This window comes from Papilio xuthus, unplaced genomic scaffold (assembly GCF_000836235.2).
Source record: "Papilio xuthus unplaced genomic scaffold, Pxut_1.1 DF826923.1, whole genome shotgun sequence".
In the NCBI taxonomy this organism is placed as follows: domain Eukaryota; kingdom Metazoa; phylum Arthropoda; class Insecta; order Lepidoptera; family Papilionidae; genus Papilio; species Papilio xuthus.
In genome coordinates this window covers 1,589,887-1,599,403 of record NW_013531726.1, presented here as the reverse complement: position 1 = coordinate 1,599,403, position 9,517 = coordinate 1,589,887, and the positions used below count along the sequence as shown (strand labels likewise).

At 33.0% G+C, this 9,517-nt stretch overlaps 1 protein-coding gene across 1 annotated transcript in view; it reads left to right on the top strand.

The window, feature by feature from the left end:
- The first annotated feature begins 3,169 nt into the window (after window positions 1–3,169).
- pb (homeobox proposcipedia) overlaps window positions 3,170–9,517 on the top strand; it is a 39,047-nt gene continuing 32,699 nt past the window's right edge. Inside the window, exon 1 of the mRNA XM_013318737.1 lies at window positions 3,170–3,404. The gene's annotated coding sequence lies outside the window, so the exon portion shown is untranslated. The remainder of the gene's footprint in view (window positions 3,405–9,517) is intronic.

Sequence of the window (9,517 nt, the reverse complement as noted above, 5' to 3'; positions counted from 1 at the left end):
TACGCAATAATTATCTATCAACATCGCGATGTACATTAATTACACGCGAGGGTTATTTGTATTCAGTCTTCATGCAATTACTTTTCCTATTGCTAATTGTAACAAGTTTTGTTCAACACTTTCTTGTTATTTTTGTACAAATCTTCTGTGTAATCCTACAACTTTTGAAACGTACTTATTAATCGGATAAAGAGGTAGAGAAGATCTCCAGAGTTAAGTAATCACTGCCGCCATGAACAATTATAAAGTAGTCTAAATGTAAAATAAATTAGAATTTCTGTTTTTTTTCAACGTGCCTAGTTTGTGTTTACATATATCTAAAAAGGTCCCTGTTTTATATCTTACTAATATTATAAATGCGAAAGTTTTAATGGATGAGTGGATAGATGGATGGATGTGTTAGAATGTGTCTATAGAACGGTTTCATGGATCTCACAGAAATTTGGCATAAATGTAGAATACAATTTGGAATAACACATAGGCTACTCATGAAGTTTTATTTATTCTGCGCGGAAGTCGAGCGATAACTAGTTTCCAACAAAAAAATATGCTGAAATAAACCAATTAGTTGAGATATCAATTCGTTTTCCATAATATAGGCTACGACTACAACATGTAACAATTTTGTAAAGGATTTTACGTTATGTGTATACGTACCCTTTTATTTTTAAATAGCTAATGGCGGAAACGGACTTTGAATAGCTTATTTCTAAGTACCGTCGCACTGTTGAATACTTAAATAAGTTTTTTAAGATCATTTAATTATTCCTTTAAAATGTGTCATGAATATTCAACGACATCGTAAGTTATGGCTTAAAAATGCATTTTAGTAGAAAGTGTATTTTTAAAGCAAAGAACTTCTGAAGAAGAAATGACAGATTTTGTATTTCAAAGTTCATATCAAATGGATAAATTAGTAGTCAACTTATATACCTTAATTTTAATAGTAAAATAATTTTTCGGGTTGGGTGACTTCACACATATCTTTGAATTTCTTCGTTGATATATGCAGGTTGCATCACGATATTTTTCTTTGTCATAAAAACGTTGGATAACATAGTCGGATAAAAGCTTAGATATTAGATGTAAATGTGGGCAAGGTACTTAGTAAAGTATCCTATAAGGTTATAAATTCTAGTACAAACTAGATCTCGAGCTGACGTTGTTATCCTTTGTGATCGTATACGTAAGGGAATTAGTGAATGTCGCGCAAATTCCTCGGACAAGGTGACACCTTGACCCAGATTTATTATTAAGACCTCGCCGGACAAGACAGTGGCTGATTGTTAGGTGACAAATTGCCTATCTCAACTTCACACCTCACATTATCTAATACAATGTTATATTGGCTACAATAAGTTTCATTATAGTATCTTTTTGTACGTCTAGAAGTAGCGTAAATATAGATTATACATTGTTTTGTAAAAATTATCTCCGTTAGTTGTTGGTGCACTAGATTTTTGCCTATTCTTTTTTTGTTGGGGCGACGCTATGCCGCCCTGCTACTCCTCCTGGCATGTTGTAGCCAGAGACTTTTGCGTTATTTATTATTAATCATAAAATTCTTACGCTAGTTACTTATAACATACATGATTCCTTACTTCTAATTTAAAAAACTTACTGCTATATAAAATAAAATTAATGAAACGGCAATTTATTTAGTTTAATAAATTTAGTTATTATCTATAACTGTGATTTTTGTCTGTTAGATCGATGTATCTTAGATAGAAATTCATATATTGAAAATTACTATACAGTTCTTACCCTCCACACAGCAAAGGCATTGACGGTAACCATGACCTAGCCATGATTAAATAACTTTAGAGTGATGTCTACATTTTATTTGAAATTAAAGATACAAAAGGTTTCGTTTGTTGAATTAAAATCTTTGACCATGTAATACAGAGAAAAGAAGCGGCGTCGTCATTGTAGGCTGTAATTAAATCGACCACCCACCACAGCGACCTCGGGGCCTTGACCGACAGCGCTAATGAGTTCACATCGACGCTCTGGCGACGCCTGATAGCCCGCCATACCGCCACAACCTCGTATTTGTTTAAAAAAAAATATTTTCAAAAGGCAAAGTTTCTGTGGCTGTCACGGCATTTATGCTTTGTTTTTTTTTTATTAAAAAAAATATTAATACTCACACTATAATATATTTATTTTATCTGTATAACAGTAATAAATGTATTAGTAAATGTAATAAATATTTTCAAGAACGGTAAGTAAATTGAAATACCTAAAGACAAATACTCGACGCCATATTGTTGCATTTCTCATGCAATGTCCCGTTCACGAAACAAAAATCAAACAACAAAAGGAAAATACCGACAAGCCGGTTACTAAACTTTTTTCTTTATTTCGAAGAACTAACGCGAGCACGACGATCGAAAAAGGTGCTATGTCGCTTCGGAGGCTAAACTTAAATCCACTATACGTAAAAGGCTTAACTTTCTTAAAACTGGTTTTCTTAAAAGACATTTTGTTTTTCAATATAGAAGCATCGAGAGCTCCGCCTACACTCGGTTTTAAAATTAGAACTCTTGCATGACAAACGCCGGTAACTTGGCGTTAAATGCCAAAGAGTTAAACTTTATTCACAGGTGATAGAGCATATTATTCTACTGTATTTTATTCTCTGTAAGGTGGGTCGAGCCGTAAACGCCATTGGCCCAATCATACTACGTGCAACAAACAAGAAACATCGGAGGAAACGAGACGGCGCTATTCAACTTGCATCTAGTGTTGTACTCAAACTGGTTTTCATCACTTACGTACAACAATAATTTAAGATTTATTTCCTCAAAAAATATCTAAAATATTATTCTAAAATTATATTTTGGTACGGAAATGAATAAACAATCAAAAACTAAAATTTGAATTTTTCTATTCTAAATTCAAACATCAAAGAAAAAGACAGCAATATATTCGATACAATGAGAAAGAAAGGGAGAGAAGACTTTTGTCTAGATGGAACAATTTACTTTTTAACATTATGTTTAACTCGAACATCAAAACAATTTGCACTTTATCTCTTTAGGATAAGACTTGATTTCATTTTTTTATTAATTGTTCATAGGACCTTTAGTTAAAAGTAAATGTGTGGAAATGGGCATGGCGGCAAGCGAGCAGTGACGACTCGTTTAGTCGACAGTTGACAGTCGCCACGCTATACTGACATTCCGATAGAAGCACTGATAACAAATATTGATATATATTTTTTGCTGTCCGTACCTTAGTGGTTTGTTATATGATTGGACGAGATCGAAGTGGGAACAGATAGTTTTTTATTAATTTACTTTCAACATTTATGATAAGTGTGATAAGTGTAGTGTTGTGTTTATAATAATGACTAAAATAAAGTTGTTTTAGACATTTTAGTGGCCGAAGTGGACTTTTATGTAAGTTAATATTTTCTTTATGAAGTGATTATAAAAGATTTCAACGCGTTTTCACTAACATGTAAGTAAAAAGATTTTAAAATACATAGTCATTATTGTATAAGTTTATTTCTTAATTATTAAATTAAACAGTGTTAGCTGCATTACTTAGTTAAAGAATTAGCTGAGCACTAAAAAAAGGGAAGCCAAAAAGCACAATTACTGACCCTAATTGGATTCTTACTATGGTTATAAACGTTCATTGGACATTTATAAGTTAGTAATAACGTAAAGGCCAATATAAAGTACCTCACATATCACAGTTGACCATATTGCATTCCGGTATGTTTCATGTTTAAAAAAATATATCTCTTTGTACCATATTTTAGGAAATAGTAGTAATATTAAATAGGATTTTCGGTAATCCAATAGATAACAAATAACATAAAATAATGATAAAGTCAAAGACATTTTAATAATCCTCTGTTAAATAAAACTCTTAGCTCCGTAGCTGTAAAACGATAGTTAATATCAATGAGAAATCACTGAATTTTAAACGCACGATATTGTTTGTATGCTGAGCGAAGACAGATTACCGTCATGTTATATTTAATATAATTTTATATTAAAAGCTGTTTATGCATAGGTATGGTTAATCTTAAACTATTCGAGGTTGCCAGTCTTAAGAGACAACAGATCTGGTCAAGAACACAGTGGATGCACCTTTGTTTCGTTTTTCAAATTGTTTTTTTTATAACAGAAGGGGGCAAACGAGCAGCGGGAACACCGAGGTTTTTATTTCGTACTATATTGAAAACTGACCTACAAAGACATTACCTAGAAAAACAACTGAGCATAGTTAAGCCAATACATATTTTTTAAATTTCGTTATACATATGTGATCTTTCTTTACCTTGCCTACAGCCTATAATCTCTCTTATATAATTGCAAATGTTTGGATGGATGGATGTTTGTTTGAAGGTATCTCCGGATCAGCTCAACAGATCTTGATGAAATTTTGTACACGCGTAGAACAGAATCTGGAAGAAGACATAGGCTACTCATTAAGTTTATAATTCTGCCCGGACAGTGTTGCGGGCGACAGCTAGTAAACAATATTTCTGCAAGTATTTGAAAGAACAAAGTATACACTTAATATCTCTTGTTTTTTAAATAACGCCAATGTATTACCAACCAGTATCATAAATTAAAGATTCCTTGGTAAATTTGTTTTTAATTTATAAAGTATAAAAATACCTAAGTTATGAACTAGGTAGTTGTAGGCGACCCGCCTCCACGGCTGGGCGGTTTACTTTGGACACGCCCATCGTCGTCTCGTCGCACTATATACAACATACAACTTGAATAATTTACATATAACTTGGCATATACGAACCCCGCAATATGCTTTATGAAAATAGTTAAGAAATTATGAAATACCTCGTAGCACTTATTCGTAGCATCATTCTAACTCTTTATTTGTTCTCACTAAAAACATTGAATTGAAATATTTGAGCACGATAAGATATTGTAATTTTTATATTGTTTTTTGTTAAATGGATAACATAATTATTGTATGACATAGTAAATCCACATAGTAATGTTTTTAAATCGAAAAATTACTTTAATCCTTTATAACATACAGTATGCAGGTTTACAATTCCATGTAAAAAAATCTGTACCCAAATAACAAACTGACTATTTTCTTAGAGACTCATAGAGTTTTGATCTTTTTTTATTCTAAACAATAATATCCTCATCTTTTAATTTTAGAATATTAAGTAAAGGCAGATTAGACGGACACCTTGCCTAAACGCATTCTCTTCAAAATTCAATTTTAATTTAAAGTAAATGAATTTATATAAATTTCATACAACTCTGGCTAAAATAGACATATTTTTGAGAGCTTCGACTATATAAAGTTAAAATAAAGACTTGAACACTATTTCCATCATATAAGTTATAATTAACTTGTAATAATTAATAAAAAAAACAAGTTACAAACAAACAAGTAGAGTGAATAGGCACTTATTAAGCTAGAGCGTATCATCTTTCAACCAAATCTCCGCTAACACCAGGTGGGATAGTGGTCAAGCACTGGCTTATCAAAGGTAAAAACAAAAAGTTAGAAAATTAAATTATGTTGGATAAGTTAGTTATTATACATAAAAAATAGTATAGAAAAAAATGGTTAGTACATATTTCTTTATAACTTTAACATAATGCTCCAGAAGTTATAAAGAATTCGGAGACAACACGTAATAAATAAAGTATACAAGCCGCGACCCCCGCCCGGCGCACATGCTCTGAATTTATAGTAACATTAACGTCGCAACCGGCATGTAAGTGTTTTCACTGTACGCCCAAGAAAATGTTACGAAACCTCAGACACATTGAGTTGATAAATATATAAGTTTCATATAAGTTACAGCAAAGATACTTTACATGTAACAAAGTTAAATACATTAACGTTTTGAACTACGATAAGCCTCCCGATGTCCTGAATTACACTTTAAAATAATAATAGCGATAATTGACGTATTAGCTTTTTCCGACCATATTAAGCGTGTAACAATCATTGACCTCAAAATTAGACTAGAATGAAAATTAAAAAAAAAAAAATTTTAGGATTACCTAATTGTAAAAATCTTTGTTTGTTAACCTCATAGGTAGTTTAAATTGTTATTTCATCTTAAATAAATCATAATGGGATACTTATCTAAGTATTACAATCCACTTTACCCAGTAAGATAGAGTTCCCTCCGCGATCCATCACGAATCACGGCGGGTCGCTTGTACTCCAGACATTTACGAGCCGAATTATGACGTATGCCTTCCGATACACACCACTCCGGCACTATGTCACTACTCAATTTAATATTTGTCTTGTTACAATTATATTAACATAAGTTATATCAAATTTTCCAAAAATAACACAGAATCTATATTAGAGGAACACTTTAATTAACAGGGAATACAATTATACTTATAACATACAATTATACACACAGTTTACAAAAAAATAGTGATAAAGAGAAAAGATTGGCAGCCTGCGATCGATTTTAATACCAAAAACCTTCTGATAGGTAATTTCTAGATAGAACTGAAATGTTTTGTCCCCATTCCTAAAAAATACATGTCAATAGCTTATTTGTGTAGTAATTATCAAACTCTAATATCAATTATAATTCCCTTCGTTTCTATCTTAAATTATTTTCCTTAAAAAAATACGTAGAGTTTATTCATGCTTTATCTCGCATTTCTATTTTTATAACGTGTAATTGGAAATAGCAATAAAACCTTTTTTCAGCTGCTTTCATTAGAAGTCAGTTCTCAATCTTGCGCGTAGTAGCCATGTCACTCGGCTCGATGTAGAAAGTTAATTGTGAAACATAAATACGAGTTCTCCGTAGGTACGATGCAATTTCTAATGGTGTTGGCGCACCTTTGCAGATTTTCTCTTCAATCCTTTTTTGTCCCATGTCTTGTCACCTCGTAAGCTTATTAGGCACACGATATGGAGGTGGTAAACCTGCTTTACTGACAACTATCGTCGATGGAATGTGACTGTTGACATATCACTTAAAGTAGGCTTTCACTGATGGCATAAAAAAGCATTAAGTTATGCAATAAAAATGTGATCCAACTTCTCGTTATAGTTAACTTTAATCTATTAGAATTTGTCTTAAAAATGTCCCTCGGTTTTTAAAATATTAAACAAAAAGTAGATTCACAAAAGTACACAGCTATTCTCATTTTAATGTCGGATACTTTTTACGCAAGTATGTTAAATGCGGTTTTATTTTACTGCATTTTTATTCTATTGAACTTAGGCGTGTCACACTGTTGCAATACTGTAATACAAATTGTATGTAAATATCAAATCAAACTATTTGATGGAAAAAACCATACAATAATAGACCTTAGAATAAAAGTGTGTTACAATATGTCTATACCTATAAAAATATAAGTTCCTTATACTTTTTAAATAAATACAAATAAAAGACATTGTGCCTGGTCCGAAATCATCTTGGATGTCAGTTATTGCGTGCGGGCGTTTTAATAATATACAATAAGCTGACCAGTCTCCGGCTCTGATCATATGAACAATCCTTCGCAATTATTGTATAAACAGATATATAATGACGTCACAAAGATAACTCATGCTAGGCATTGTAGCCACAAAAATAGAATAAAATATGCGGCATGATGGAGTCTTGCACCAAAGTCCTTACTAGACTATACACTACACTTCGATATTGCATATTATCTTACTCCGCTGGCGCAGCGACACAAAGTGGATCTTGGCCTACGACCCAAGAGATCGCCAAAGTCCCCTGTCTTGCGCCTTCTCCTGCCAGTCCATCGCTTGTGGGTCCTTCAGGTCCAGCTCTACTGGGTCTCGCCAGGGGTATCTGGGACGGCTGATGAGTCAGCGGCCATTATTATCTTGTATAACTCAAATTATCATTAAACAAAACTTGGAAATTTATGAGTATTACGAAATAATTATGTCAGTCAATTCAAATAGTTAGTATGAATTATTAGTTCCAGAGTTCATTGCTCTGAGAAACACATATGCACAATGTTCTTGTCACGAACACTCCCATAATACAATATAAAGGCTTGTACACATGTTATACAATACATATAGCATGTCGGTACGTCCGTGAGCACGCAGTGCTGTGGGCGGCATCCGCACGCCATTCTATTCCCCGAAGAGGAAATCGTTATGGCCGGCAAATTGGACCCTAACCACTAGTTTCAGCCGCGGCCCACTCCCGGCACGCAGATGTTATTTTATATACTTCAATGCTGACTTATATACAAGTTAGATATGACGTGTTCACATTTATAAAGTTCTAAGAATTTTTTTCTTAAAGCAAAAAGTCGACATGAAATTATTTTGTCATAAAAGTTATAAATAACAATTTAAAAAGAAATAAGTATTCTAAGGTAGCTTTCATCTGATACACAAATTTGATTTTTGTTCATAACAAAATCTTTCTGCTCTCTATTTCCAAAATTTAATCACTGCATAATTTATTATAGAGTTATATGAATTTCATAAAATTGCAGACGATAATTTAAGTACCAATACAAAAAATAAAATTCGCTATTTCAATAAAATTTAGGAACATTAAATTAGGTATATTGTGATTCGCAAGCTCTGAGGGCTTTGGGACGTCGTTACTTCAAAATAGCGCCATAAACAAATTCATAAGTAGTCCTTGCTGCCGGCTTTATGCGTTTTTAAAACGGCACTCCCCGTGGGATAAACGGGAAATGTAGAGCGTAGCGTAAAACCTGCGACTCCCCTGGAACAAGGGTACGAATCGTGCATTCACGAAAATTCAAATTATCTGGCGCCTTATGTACGATATGAGCTCTTTAAAAGGTAATATTGAAAAAAACTTTCCTAAAAATTAAAACTGGTTTCTTTTACCTTTTACGAAGTGTAGTGCGTGTAGGAGTCAATTTAATTTATCATCCCCCTCTACCATTGGATTTAAGTAGATTTATCTTGTTTCATTGTTTGTGTAGTAACTAGGCTGGATACAGAAGCTAAAAAAATATTTTCAATAAGCCGTAAAAGTACGGGTACATTTATCATCACTTCTTTGTTTGATATACCTTTTAGTAAGAAATTAAAAAATGCTCGCTTTGATGTGTTAAAAGGCTTTTGATATAATGGTATAGGAGCACTTCTTAACTGATAGTGTCTACATAAATTCATCAATATACTACGTGTTTATTTAAAATACACTCCAAATAGAGTCTCATGTCAATACATGAAAAAATATATGCTTGGTGACAGCATTAATTTATCAAAAGGAAATTACATTTCATTGTCCGTTGTCGCACGAGTGACGTGTACAGTAAATTTTAATTCAAAGCACACACGTCGGCCGGCTCGCATTAAAATAGGTTTAACCGGCAGCCGGTCCGTTTTGAAAAAAAAGTATAAAACAAAAAGGCGCGATCCCGCCATACCTCGGGGCGCGCCGCAAATACCACTGGAAAAAATCGTATTTCGCACGCGGTTTGAATTTTAATTGACATTCAAGTTGAGTGGGAAGCCTACTGTCGGCATACACGTAAATGTCTGACTATAGAATCGCGGTGAGGCTTGT